The sequence below is a fragment of the Carica papaya genome, chromosome 2 (assembly GCF_054855325.1).
Source record: "Carica papaya isolate Zhongbai chromosome 2, ASM5485532v1, whole genome shotgun sequence".
In the NCBI taxonomy this organism is placed as follows: domain Eukaryota; kingdom Viridiplantae; phylum Streptophyta; class Magnoliopsida; order Brassicales; family Caricaceae; genus Carica; species Carica papaya.
In genome coordinates, this window is record NC_142310.1 from 21,466,517 (window position 1) to 21,482,258 (window position 15,742).

Genomic DNA, 15,742 nt, shown 5'->3' on the forward strand with positions numbered 1-15,742 from the left:
TATCACTGGGGTAAGGGCAACGTGGTAGTCGATGCACTCAGCAGAAAAAATGCAGGTACATTAGCTCATTTGATGGTTTCAGAATGCAGGCAAATTGGGGCCACACAATAGGTACAACTTTAGGACTTGAGGAGAGTCACATGTTTAGGTCACCTGACCGTTCAGCCTGAGTTAATCTAGAGAATAAGGGAAGCTCAGTCCACCGATATCACCCTAGTAGCCCTCAAGAGAGATGTAGAATAGGGAGTTAGCTTAGAATTTTGAATCTCTGCCGATGGGTTGCTCAGATTCCAGGATAGGGCGTGTGTTCCAGGTGAGAGTGAGTTAAAGAGGGACATTATGACAGAGGCCCATAGCTCAAAGTTTGTCATGCATCCCAAAAGCACTAAAATGTACCAAAGTATACAACTCCGATTTTAGTGGAACAGAAATAAAATGGATATAAATGACTTTGTTTCTAAGTGTTTAATATGTCATTAGGTCAAGGCAGAGTATCAACACCCAGGCGGGCTACTTCAGCCATTATCGATCCCGGAATAAAAGTGGGAATATATCACCATAGACTTCGTGATAAGATTACTTAAGGCACGCTCTGGACATGATGTCATCTAGATAATTGTTGATCGACTTACTAAGTCTTTCCACTTCTTGGCCATCAGGATGACCGATCTCTTGAACAAGTTAGCAAGGATGTATATCTAGGAAATAGTTAGATTGCATGGCGTGCTAGTGATAGCAGTGTCCGACAGGAACCCTAGGTTCACTTCTCGGTTTTGGAATAGCTTTCAGCAACCCATGGGAACAAAGCTATCCCTTAGTACTGCATTCTACCATCAAACCGATGGACAGTCAAAAAGAACAATCTATACACTTGAGGATATGCTCCGAGTTAGTGTCCTTGACTTTGGGTGTCATTGGGAAGACCATCTACCCCTGATAGAGTTCGCCTACAACAAGAGCTACCAAACGAGTATTACTATGGCTCCGTATGAGACGTTATATGGGTTCCTATCAAGATCGCCGATTTGTTGGGAAGAAGTGGGCGATAAAAAACTATTCGGCTCAGATCTGGTAGAGGAGACTACATCCAAAATAATTAAGATCAGGAAGAACATTCAGACGGCTCAGAGCAGGCAGAAGAGTTATGCGGACACCCAAATGAGAGATTTGAAATTTAAAAAAGACGATCGGGTGTTCTTTAAGGTCACTCCTTTTAAGAAAATCAATAGGTTCGGCAGGAGGGAGAAACTGAACCCCCCGATTTATTGGACCATTTGAAGTCTTAGACAAAATTGGTACCGCTGTCTACAGACTAGCACTGCCTCCAGAATTTTACAAGGTCCATAATGTGTTTCATGTGTCCATGCTACGCAAGTACAACCTAGACCCCGCTCATGTCTTGGCCCATGAGTCTTTTCCACTCAAGGAGGATCTGTCCTACAAGGAAGTGTCGGTTAGCATTGTAGATCAAAAGAGCATATTACTCCGCAACCAGGAAATTCCCTTTGTAAAGGTCATACAGTAGAACCACACACCGAGGGAGGCTACATGGGAGCTAAAATCAGACTTTAGAGTCCAATATCCCCAATTGTTCGATTAAGAGTGAGAGACAAATTTGATAGACCAAATTTCTTTTGAGGGGGGGAGAGTTGTAACACCCACAAATTTTTTGTTGTGATTAAATAATTAATAAATATAAATTTTATTATTTTATTTTATTTTATTGTATTTTGTTTTACTTAATTTAGAGTAAAAAATAAAATAAAATTAATAGAGGATTTAATTGAAAATAATTTTAGGAAAAATGGATGAAAATTTAGATTCTGTAGGTATTTTTGAAAGAAAAATTGAAAAACAGGGGCCAAAACATAATTTTGAAAAGTTTTGTCATGTCAGACACCGGTCAGCAACCCTGACTAACCAAGACATTCCAAGTGCCAGAGATGCTGATACAGGAGGCCACGCGGGGGGCCACGTAGGCGATCCGCGTGCCCACGATCGAACGGCTGAGGTCCATTCTTGCGCGCACGAACGGCCTGGATGCGTTCCCTCTCAAATGATATCGAACAGCCAGATTCAAACACGATCGGATAGCCTAGAGTGAATTACGATGGACGGCCTAGATTCACTCCCTAATTAATCATGATCAGACGGTCCAGATCAAATACGATGGACGACCCAGATCAAAAGCGGATGGATATAAATAACTCCCATTCGCACCAAACCCTAACCCTAGCTGCCAAAACCCCTCGTCAGAGAAGACGACCCAGCCACCGGGGAGCCGATCGCTGCCACCAACCGCCGCATCAGAACCCTTTCTGATCGCCCAAAAAGGTAAAAAATTTGCCTTTTGCACAAAATTCAATTTTAAGTCACCCATGTCCAGATCGGAGTGAAAAGACCGGCTAATTGGCTAGAAAACACCGGCGGCACCGTTGTGGGGAATTTGACAAAACACCACCGATGAGACCCTTCGCGATTCCCGTTTTGCCTAATTTTTTCACCGTTGTAATCACTGTTTTTTTCTCTACAGGTTGACCGAAGTAAAATAAACAACCGCAACGTGAGCCGGAGAAGCCGTCGCACCGGTGAGCCCCGCCGCTGGTGAGTTTCAGTTTCTCATATTTTTTCAGCCAATCGAGACCCTTTAACATGGTTCCTCCCAGGGATCGATGCAAGATCGACCGAATTCAACCGAAACGGCTGACCTGAGGCAGACCGCCACCGTGCTGGATTTCTGAAATTGGTCGAGTGGGCCCTGAGACTGATTTTGAGTTTTTTTAAAATATTTGTAGGTACTATTAGCATGTTTTAATTCCCGTAGAATAATTCAGGGAATCTAGGGACCGCCCGTAGGCGCAGTAAATAGTTTAGCTTTTCAGATGTCAAATCGAGTAAGGATCCCTCACCATATTCCCTATCATAGAACTTAAGCCTAAATAAATAATAATACGATATTTTGTGTGAATTTATAAAATATGTATAATTTATTACGGATTGTTAATGGAGCCAGAACCGAAAATTTTTTATTGTTGTTTTATTGATTGTTTTACAATTTAAATGCATGATAATACCTTATTCATTGATTTTATAGCTTTGAATGCATGTATGGTTTATTTTATGTGTTTATTGCTAAATTAAAAAAAAGGTTAAACGGTAAAAATTGTGTGACGAAATAAATAGATGAAACGACAGCCTTACATAGGGAACTCTACCGTGAACGTTGTCTCATACCGAACGGGGTATGGAGACTTGATAATTTGGTACTCATACCAGACGGGGTATAGGGATGGCCTGTTTCACCCTCATACCGGACGAAGTATTGAAGTTTGGTAAATTGGCGCTCATACTGGACGAGGTATGAGGACGGCCCATAATTGAGAATGATAAAATTTAAAGGATACATGTGTAGTGGGGGCATCCCTATGAACCTCCATGGATACTAGCAGGCTGGTGAAAAGGGTGGTAGTTATTATTTGGTTTATTGATAATGGATATGGATTTATAACATATACTATAATGGCTAATTATGCATGAGATATTGGTTTATATGATATTATTGTTCTTATGACTTGTTTTCATAAATTTCACGATGGTAAGTGAACAAAAAATGATTTTATGATTGATAAATGAATTTGCTAAATTTAATGCTCCATTAGTGGTTTTCGATTTTATACCAATATTTACTTCTATGTCGGTGATATAGTGTGATATCCTTATTGGGATAGTGTAGCTCATCCTTTATTGAATCATTTCAGATCAAAAGAACCAAGTTCTAGAGCCCGATCCGTAAGAAGATGTCGAGTAGATGCTAGATATTTTTTATTTTTTATTTTTTTCTTTATTTCTCGTGTTTCTTTTAAAGAATGAATTCTATAATGTTGTTTAGTACTTTTAAGTTATTGTATAAGGAATGTAAACTTTAACCTTTTATTTCGCTTCTGCACTTAAGTTATTATATATTTCCTTTTGAATTTTCGGAGTCGTTACAGTTAACTTCCCTTTCTAGCATCTCTCTCTCTCTTTTTCAGTCTTCCTCTATTAGCTATTTTTTTCGGGGTCGACAGAGGATATATTTAAATATCCCCCTCCCACGAATCTCAGTCATCTAATCAGGTAAGTGTGGCAAGGAGAGAATTGTCAAGTCACCCTTCATTAAAGGCAAATTGGTATTTTCCCCATTGGATGAATCTTGGCAATTAGATCACTTTTAGCTTGCAAATTTGATCGTTCAGGGCCATCCATTTAATTTTTGGTGGGATGTGAATTTGAGCATTTTTGCAGGTAGGATCAACACTGATTGTCTGATCTCCAGGCACGTGGATCGCCAACGTGTGATCTCCACGTTAAAATCCTTGCTAACGTGGCTACCACATGGCATGGGCCAATTGGTTGTGCTACCAAGTGGGTCATCTTACATGGCCTGCTTTTTTGAAATTATAAAGTGACTCCTAGTCACTTAAAATGCTTTCAAATGGGTCCATTTTATTTCGAAAAAGGTCCTAACTTTGGAATTTCTTTTTAATGAGGCCCTAATTTAATTATTTTTGCATTTCTCTGTGAACTTTGTGACTTTAGTTTAAAATATATCAAACATTTAATATTATAAGACATAAATTAGATAAAAATTTCTTTATTAACTTAGAAAATTCAATTATTCCAAAAATTTAGGCTATTACATGTAATATTCTAAAACCTTAGAAAAAATTTATTAACGCATAAATATGTTAAACACTCTCATATCTTTTGATTAGCTTCATGATCATTTCATTGTTCATAAAACACTCGTAAACTTATGCAAAATGCTATAATAGCAAATGTTGTGTTCAAATCTGAATCAACATGTAAAATAAGTACTTTAAAAAAATTTGTTGATATAATTGACCAACGAAGTCAATCCAGTCACTATTAAAATTTGTAGGTTGGAAAGCAAACTAGAGAATGGTGCAAAAAGCGATAATATTAATAGGAGTATATCAAATTAACCATCTATCTTTATTAATTGTGTCAAGTTGGTCCATTAAAATTTAATTGAATAAAAGCACAATTTGTATTCGGGATTTTATGAAATTAGTGATCAAACAAAAAGATCTATGAACTTCGTTATAGAAAATTAACGTATTCTCTTATTCTCTTTTTTTCTTTTTTCTTTTTCATCACCATTCTTATTTCTTTATCTTTTCTCCAATTTTACTTTCTTTTTGCTTCCTCAATTTAATCAACTTAGCTTCATAATTATGATATTTTTTTGTGTAAACTTATTAGCATATAAATTATTGATCTCTTTTTGTCAATGTAGTGTCAAACTATTGAATTACATAAACTATAGTCTAAATTCTTGTCATATGATTTTTCAAAGAACCTTATGCGTTCTTTTTTATTAACCAAGTGCTAGGGTTATGATTTGTTAAAATTAAGTGGAGCGCCAACAGTTTTTACTAATAATATTTTTGAAGGAAAGTATATATTTGTGAGCAAAATGAAGTGACTTATCAATTTTGATGAATGAGATAAACTTATTTTTACATTAACGATGTCACGTGATTTTTTTATTTATATAAAATGCATGACTCAAGAAAGAGAAAAAAAAAACCATGAAAGATTACAAGAACATCAATAAGAAAAGAAATAAAAGAAGACCAAGAGTAAATATATTTTAGATTAGGGTATCTTTTATGTAACTTGGGAACTCATGAATTAAGACTCAAGAAAATTTTCTTTGAAAAAATCTCTTTAAAGGTAAAATTGGTTTTAAAGTTAACTTCTTATAATTCTTAGATAAACAACTTCATCAAAAGTGAGTTTTAAAATTATTTTTGAAATGAAATTTATATGTCGGAAGAATTTTAAATGCAAATGATTTTATGAATTTTTTTTGTATTTCAACATATCACTTCTATGTCTTTAAAAGAAATCATCTTAGGTGATTGATATAACATAAAAAGTAATTCAGCATAACACAACTCAGAATATACAAAAAGGATGTTTTAGCATTATGTGTGACAATTCATGTGTTTATATTATATCTCAATATAAATCACACTAGATTTTCAAATCATAATATCCAATTTAAATGTTAAATTGTGATATCAGATTGTTAGTTAAAAGCATTATATGTTGTCAAAAAAAAAAGTTAAGAAAAATCAATTTTTTCAAAGTTAATTGTCTTTTTAAGGTTAATAGTTAGTGTTAGGAGATTTTTTTTTAATACACCACAAAGTTTTTTACACATTTTGGCAAAATTCTATAGCACCTTTGTGAATGTCAAACCTAATTCAAATTTTCTCAAATGACTTTTTTAACCTTCCTACATATAAATATATGCCACTAACAAATTTCAAAGTATTGACTTCAAGTGTAGATGTAAAAATCCAAATGAAACATCTTCTTTCATTCTTTTGAACCTTTATTAAGCTCAAATGAGCTTTTCACTTGTAAATTTATTCTTTGAGAGAGAAAGTTATAATCTCTTTATCTTTATTTTTTAGGCTTTGTAAGAAGGATTATGAAAACTCTTAAAAAAACTTGTTAGGAAAACACAAGTTAAGCTTAGCACATTAATAGACAACTTATAGTGTTTAAGGGAACAAGAGTACGAGATGAGCTTGGCACCATGATAGACAAATAAGTAGCATTTAGAGGAACATGAGTGAGAGACGAGCTTTCTACCTTAATAGACAAGCAAGTAGTATTTGAGAAAACACAAGTGAAAGATAAACTTGGCACCTTATTAGAAAAGTTGTAATATTCAAGAGGAACACAATTGGTTGGTGTGTTAAGCAACCTGAAGAGTTAATTTGCTATAATACTTTGTTGAAAGTAGTATAATTTTAAGTAGTTGCCTTAGAAAAAGGGATATCGGTACAACTAGTGTGACCAAATCTTTACAAAAGATTTTGTGTTTTATTCCTTTTTACTTTAGTTGTTGTTCATCATTGCTTGATATCGTATCTTTGCTCACATCACATATACATATTTGAAAATATAATCACAAGTACACTCAGTCATTCTCACTTGTCCATATCATCATCATCATCATTTGTGAGAACTTAATTAATAAAAATAGACTTCACCATCATTGAAATAATTGTATACATATTAAATTGTAAGCATATTTACATAAGTGAACTTGTTTATTTTAGTCTAAATATCACATTAAAGAAAGGGTTAGAAATTCAACGTAAAGCTTCAAAATATTTAATAATTGAATTCACCTCCCCTTTTGGGTTGTCCTACACTATGGGCCAACAATATTATTTAATTAAAATTGAAGCTTACTAAAAGTCCTTAAACAAAATCATCAATGTAGTATCAAATATTCCTTTTTTAGTTTGGCTGCATGGCGTAAAATTAGTTTATTTTGATTATTATTAAATCATGAATATTTCCTATGAATATTTCCTTCAAATTGCTCTCCTCATTTTTAAAATGAGTAATCATTTTTAAAATTTAACTTAATTTTTTGACATCTAATTTACCTTTATCAAAAGCTAAATTGCCATTATTACAATGTTTAGAGAGAAGTAGGGGTCCACTTAGGGGTTTTACAAATGGTTTTCACATAGTTAATATTCATAGAGCTTTAAGGAATAAAGCATTCAACATCTGCAATATGTTACGAATAAAAATCCAACAACCATGTTTGTCAATCATATTAACTAGTCAATTTTTAGATATTATTTGTAAGGCTTTTTTTGGAACTATTGAATGATGAGAAATGCATAATTTTTAAAAAGCTGGGAAAGAAAATAGGCTTTTTTTGTAACACATGTGAAGCAAAACTAATAGATCAGTAAAGCATGTTTATGGGATCATCTTAAGTAACGATCATTTTCGTAAATAGATCAAGCTTTTGTTGAACAATGAAGACCAACTTTTAGGATCATAAAATGGGAAATAAGTTGCCCAAAATAGAGTATCCACAAATGAACCATATAAGAAGATGCCTCGAAAAGAAGTAACATAAGGAAGTTTTCGTTCTACCCTTGGAATGAAGTCCAATTTTAAAGAGTTGAATGTTAAAAGCACATTGTGGTTTAACTCTTGGAAAAAGAGTATGAATGAAATTTTCATCTATTGTCAAGATATTTTTGTATGGGGAAAAGGTACATTCTTTTTGTTTGAAAGTGTATAGGAAAATTCCTAAAATACTTGAGAATATTCGATAATTGTATAATGGTTCCTTACTTGTTCACTTTGTATCAAAGGACTAAAAAGACTTGTATGACAAATTATATGTGTTGATAAAATTATAGGAGGAAACTGATTTGTTTGCCCATAAGTCTTATATCGAAGTAGATATCGAATATCCCTGAAGGATTCATATGTTGACTTTTTTTCATCTTCTAGTAAAGGCATTAGGGACTATAATATCCATTGATGAAGGAATCACCATAAATAAAAAATTCTTCCTAAAATTCAACAATCAATCATTGATGTTGAAGAAATTTGGTTAAAGTTGGTGTAGTTGAAAAAGATGGGAGATAGAACCCAAAGAGTTTGGTAACGAGGTGAGACACAATGATGATGATATCAATCTTGAAAGAAAGTCGATGATTGATGAGACTAGAAGTGTAACAAAATAATCATGAGGTGTTTCTTTTAAGATAATGTTATTAAGGAGGCATTTTCTAAAATAAGTGATAGAAAATTTTAGAATATAAGTGTTAGAAACTAGAGAAAGTCAAGTAGGTTGTAGGCTTTTCACGTAAATTTAAAAAATGATGGCTAGAAGGAGACATCCATTTTAAAAAGATAAGTTAGGACTAAGTAATAATTCATCATGAATTGGCATGAAAGTGGTATAAGAGGCCCAAATAATCCTATTTTAAATTTTGTTAAAAAAATGAACATATTATTGCATATACTAAATTCAGTAACTAAGAAGATCCATGGTACTCGAATAAAATTAGCTTGGGATGATTATATTCTTTCGAATATTAAGGGCACAGTGAGGAATTGAACTCAAATATCAAAGTAAATTTCAATGAGGAGGAAAGTGAAGAGGTTTATAGGGTAAGAAGAAGAACTATTGATAATGAGGAGTCCAAACTTAAAAGGTAGAATGACCTTATTAGCTCTCAATTCATTAATGGAGAGAGGATATTGTTTTAATGAGATTGATCTTGCAAAGAGGAAAGTTAATAAACAAAAAATGAGGGTTAATATAATAGAGAGACTTTCATTTTCGAACAAAGAGGAATTCTAAAATATAACTTCCACGCAAAGAACGAAAAAGGATAAAATTGTGCTTAAAGATGGTTGTCTTTTTATTAACAAGGTTGAAGAATTTGGTGACCAAGATAAAGATATTAGAAGTCATAATAAAGCCATTAGTAAATAAGCTATGTTAATTTAGGAATCAGGTAAGGGGCTTGGTTTAGTTTCTAACATCAATGAAGAAGATGTCTTGGTAGATGTTGAAGACCTAAAAAAGATTTATAGGAATTTAAACACCTATAAGTAAGAGGTATATAGTTTTTCAGTTCAAAGCTATATAGGTCAAATTCTATGGATATTATAATCTCATGGAATTTTAGGGGTTTAGGTAGATCAACTAGGAAGTTATAATCAAGATTCAGTTATTTTCTATGGCACTTAAAATATTATTTTTTCAGGAGTCTAACTTGGAAACACTTAATAATTGAGAGCTCCTCATGTCAAGTGTGGAGTTTCAGTCGAATGGGTATCTTACGTAACAAAGAAACATAATAAAAACCTATTAAGAGTAAGAAACAAATAAAACGTTAAAAAATATAATGTGGAATCCAAGATCAACCAATGTGATCAAAAACCCGGCATATAATTTAGTATAAAAACTTAACCGTAAATAAATCAACGCTACTTAACCCACAATCAATCTGTAATTGAGAACTAAGTTAATTGGAACAAATGAATTGATTAGAACAAGAAAAGAAATATTTTTATAAGTTAAAATAAATTCAAGAAAAGAGATTGATGAAAATACCACAAGTTACTTTGATAAGTAGACATAAATTCCCCATTCAAAAAGAAGGATAAAGAAACCTCACAAGTTATCAAGTAAAATGTTTTATATTTTATTGAACTTGCCTTGAATTTCATCTTTCACATGTTAATTATGATTCAAATAGTTATCAATATTTTAGGGAGGGGGAATTCTTTTAGGACTCTTGAAAAGATAAAATTAGACGCTTTAAGTTGATTCCCGTGACTTGCCCCCTTTTACTCATATATCCCCCCTTCTTCAAAACGATTCATCATCAAATCGGGACCTTCTCTTGCAGTGGTTTAATCAACTTTGCTTTCGTAGAATCATGCAAGACAGACACAACACCACTAGATAAGGATTAGTAGATTTAGATAAATGTTTTTTTTTCTTTTCCTTCTCAAAAAGGTCATCATCAACTTTTTTCTCTCTAGCGAGCTCATGTTATTGTTCTCTCACGGCATCAATTTCTTCTCTTTTGCGACATTAGTTTGCTTCTCTTCCATGACATTAATTTTCTTTTCTCCTATGGACCCATTGTTCTTTACTTTTTTATCTTCATATCTCATGTCCTTCTTAAGTGTTTTCTTGATCTGCATTTGATCTTTGAGCACATCCTTGGTGGTAAAGGAGTGAGAATATGTTGTCGATCATTCATGCTAAAGGAATAGTGATTTTTAAAGCCATTATGGGTTGTATACCTATCAATTTTCTATGGTCACCCAAGTAATATATGACTAACATGCATGGGCACAACATAACAAAGAACATCATCAATGTGTCACCCAATAAAAAAAAATCAATACCTATTGGGATACCTCCATTTCCCCACATTTATGTGAAAATTCTAACTTATAGGGATAAAGATGTGTTGTACATGTTAAGCCCAACTTGTCAACCATTATAGGACTAACAGTATTTGTAACACCTCGTTTTTTTTTTTTTCCAACGGCGTACGATCAACAATTCTATGACCCAACACACCAATTTCATACCAATAGCATTCCCCATAAACAAAACTTGTCCACAGTTCATTGTTCCAACTCAAGGTAAACTTGTAGTTCTACCTATACATTAATGACACCCCATACCATACCCTTCCAGCAAGTCAACATCCATACTAATATAAACTTTACAGACGGTAACCCGCCACAAGGAGACCCTGGCCCTATGGCGCTAAAGACTAGGCTCCGTACCCAGCAACTCAGATCCCGGCTCCATCCCTACATCTGAAAAATGACAAAAAGTGAGTTCACATAACTCAATACGATAAAAACTAAGTTGTAGGTATAAAATGCAGTGACAAGACAGTTAGTATATCTATATGCATTTCTCTTACACTACCCAAGTCAAGCTTTAGAACCACCCTACAACTAACCATTATTTACCTACCCGGAGAGACTAGCTATTCAATAACACATACAGCAACAACCATCTCCAGTACCCCCATAAGTACCCTGTCTATACCACCTACCTCCTGCCTAAACCCTACCCTAATACAACACCAGCCCCCCTACCCTGGTAGACTATTCGGGTGCCTATCCCACGTGACTCTCCGGTCGAAGTCACACCCTAAGCGCCCCTGTTCACATTCATCACCAATATCAACTACTCGTACGCCCTTCTCTCCTACTCCACCCTAATAGGCCACCCACGCACACACACCACCATCTCGTGTCACCAACATCGGTGGCTCATATCCACCACCTCGACCCCAACAGGCCACACACGCACACAAATACCATTAGCACACGTCACTAACATCGGCGACTCATACTCACATCTCTACCTCTCGACCCCATTGGCCACTCACACACACAATACCATTTTCGCTCATCACCAACATCAGTGACTCATGCTCACTCCTCCACACCTCGACCCCAATAGGCCACGCACACACACAATTCGTCCACACCTCGACCCCAATAGGCCACGCACACACCCAATCTGTCCACTCCTCGACCCCAGTATGCCACGCACACACGCAATACCATTCTCATACGTCACCAACATCGGCGACTCATGCTCACTACTCCATGCCTCGACCCTAATAGGCCACGTACACACACAATCCGTCCACCCCTCGCCCCCAATAAGCCACGCACACACACAATTCGTCCACACCTCGACCTCAATAGGCCACACACACACACACAATCCGTTCTCGCACGTCACCAACATCGGTGACTCATGCTCACTACCCCACACCTCGACCACAATAGGCCACGCACACACACCATCCGTCCACACCTCGACCGAAATAGGCCACGCACACACACAACCCGTTCATACCTCGACCTCAATAGGCCACACACACATAATCCGTTCTCGTACGTCATTAACATCGGTGACTCATGCTCACTACCCCATACCTCGACCACAATAGGCCATGCACACACACTTTTCGTCTACACCTCGACCCCAATAGGCCACGCACACACACAACCCGTCCATACCTCGACCCCAACAGGCCATACACACACACAATCCGTTCTCGCACGTCACCAACATCGGCGACTCATGCTCCCTCCACTATCTCTCGACCTTATTAGGCCACACGCACACCAAGACTTCCCGCACACCCCGGTGATGTTCCCTCGCAACCTTTAAATTTATAGTAACTATACCAAACCATCTCCCCTCATCACACTCCCGTTATATCCCTACCAACGTGTCCCTACTCTCTCTCCCTAAACCATACTCTATAGTCCCCTCCTATCCCATCCCAATCTCCAACAACTAGGTTCCTATCCCTCACTAAACCGACCTCTCCCTACGGTTCCATAAGCTTCTTCCCTCGCCCGAAGCTTTTCATACATGTCAATTTCTATTCCATAGTCCCCTCCCTCTCACAGTCCAAACTCACACCGTCCCACTCACCACGCACGTCCCTCTCACCCTCGCATAGTCCGAACTGGCACTATCACACTCCCCACACTCACCCCTCTCACCGGACACTCACCAAATTTGTTCCTCCTACTCATTCCGCTCGCGACTCTCTCCGTACCCCCACTCCTGCACACGACTCCCTTCATCATCTCGGATTTCCCCACACACGCCAAACTGCTCACTCCCTCTTCCTCTCAGTGACCTTCCCTCGGTGCTCACACTCACCGCACATAACCTTCTCTCTCTCTCATAGAACTCCCATACGCCCCAACGACGCCATACTCTCTTTCTCACGGCCTCCTCTTCGAACGTCTCCGTCATTTTGTCCTACACTCCACCTCTCAGCTCCACCCAGCTACCTACGGACTCCCTGACCTTAGCAACCTGCAAATAGCATCACAACTCACCCAATACCTACACAACCAAAGTTTTTACCGTACCTTCCATTTCCACTTTCCTTCCTCTTGCCGATCGCACCGTTCGTCGTCCGCGACTCTCTTCTATCTCCCTTCTCGCTTCTCTCTGCTCTGACTCCCCTCTCTCTCTTCTAGAACCTTCTTCCCTCTCTTCCTTCCTCCTTCCCGCTCTCTTCCTTCCTCCTTCCCGCTCTCTTCCTTCCCTGTTTTTCTCTTTTCTTTATTTTTCCTCCCTTCCCTTTCCTTTCTGACCCCCATTCATATCTTACCAGCTTACCCAAAACGATGTCGTTTTCCCCTTCCCAAAACGACATCATTCTCTCCCTCTCAAAATGAAGTCGTTTTCCCCTCTTCAAAGTGGTGTCGTTTCTTCAAACAAATTTTCTTTTTTTTTATTTTCCCCTTTTTCAGTTATTACAGTATTGGTGCAGCTATTTTCATCAATTCGGAGGCTACATACGCTTATAAAACAATGACATAGAAGTTGTCTTGCTTTTTTTTTGGATTAGATCATTTTAACTCTAAGTCATTACGTTAATGGACATCCTTCTTTAGGATTTGACTTTGGTTCTTAATGAATCAAGAGATCTTATATTTACTTAGGCCTAATTAAGCTCCTTAAACGTTCTTTTGAAAATTTTCCATATAGCTTTATTTTGGTTAGTTTATTAAGTAAAGAAATTAAGAGAAACTTGTAAGAAAAGTTAGAAAACAACACTTTCTCACGTGTTTTACTCTTGTGTTTCACATACCTAATCTTCCCCCCTCAAGTTGAATACCAAAATCGAATTCTTTTTAACCAAGGTAATCAAGTTTTATTTAGGACACTTCAAGAAATCCGAAAGAAAAAAAATTAATCTAACAATTCTAGAATCAATAGAATATGAAAACATAGATAATGTTAAATAGCTAGGATGCAAAATTAGCCACTTAGTGATGTAATAAAAAAAGAGCACAATGAAAAGAAAAAGAAACTTAGATGCAAGAAAAGACATTGTGGAGATGATTTTTTTCTTCTTTTTTTTTATTGTATGGTGGGTATAAATAAAAGGATTAATGCATGATATGCACAATGTGATAGTCGAATAAATGATAACAACTATGCAAGATAGTAAGATCTATTTAAAGCCTAAACTCTACTACCAAATGATGCAGAACTTAAGATCAACCAATGTGATCAAAAGTCTCAACATACAATTTAGCACAAAAACTTAGTCCCTAAACAAATCCTCTTTACTTAACCTACAATCAACCTATGATTGAGAACTAAGGTAATTAATATAAATGAATTTATTAGAAAGCTACAAGATATATCTTGAGTAAGTTAAAAATAATTCAAGAAAAAAACTTGATGAAAAAGCCATAAGTTACCTTGATAAGTAACATCAATTTCCCACTCAATAAGAAGATTGAAGAAACCTCATAAGTTATCATGCAAAAAGCTTTATATTCTATTGAACTTGAACTTGAATTTAATCTTTCACATATTGATTATGATCCAAATACTTATTTAATGTGGTTTTAAGGAGGATAATTTTTTAGGACTTTTGAAAAGATAAAATTGGACTCTTTAAGCTTGATTCCTATGAGTTGCCCCCCATTTGCTCATATCAAAAGATGTAACTAGAGGACAATATCAAGTTGCATGGGGTGCTCCAAGATGAAAACACCTTGATCATAAACCCATATTCACACTAGTATGCAAAAACTCAATTCCCTAATTAAACCCTCCTTACTTAAACTACATTCAATAATTTGAATGCAAATAAAGGTAACCGGGAATTAAAATAAGGAATAGAAAAGATGTCACAGCTTATCTAATAAATCGATTCAAACTCTCCAACTCAACAAGATGGTTGAAGCAATCTCCCTTGGAAAACACTCACTCTTATAAATTAGTAAAACTAATTGTAAAGAATAAAACTAAAATTTTATTAATTGAATTGTTGAATTGTTGTGATTACAACTTAAGGTGGGACCTTTATATAGGCATTCACCGGATTGATTCTATATAAACTCAAAGTCTTAATTCTAAATCAAACTCTATCTAAATTAATCTTATCCTAATATTGGAATTAAAATAATAAATTAAATACATTAAAATAATCACTTAAACAATAAAATAATACTTCCAATATTTATATAGATAATTCTCCTCTCCCTCACCGATCCTTTTGAATTATCCCATGTGTATTTGACTTCTTTTATCTGCAAAAATCATAAAAGACATGATAAAATAAGGAAGAAGTCTCCTCTTTGAACTCTACCTCAACCCACTTAAGTACAACCTTCCTTGTGTTTTTCATGCGGTTGTCTTGCTCTAGGACTCTTTCACTTGGTTCTTCCTTAAAGTTGGTCTTTAAATCAATATAGAATTCTTCTATAGGATGAACTTTATTAGGAAAAAACATGAGACAAGTCACAAAATCACATGGCAAAAAGGAATAGGAAAGAGTTTCATCTCAGCTAC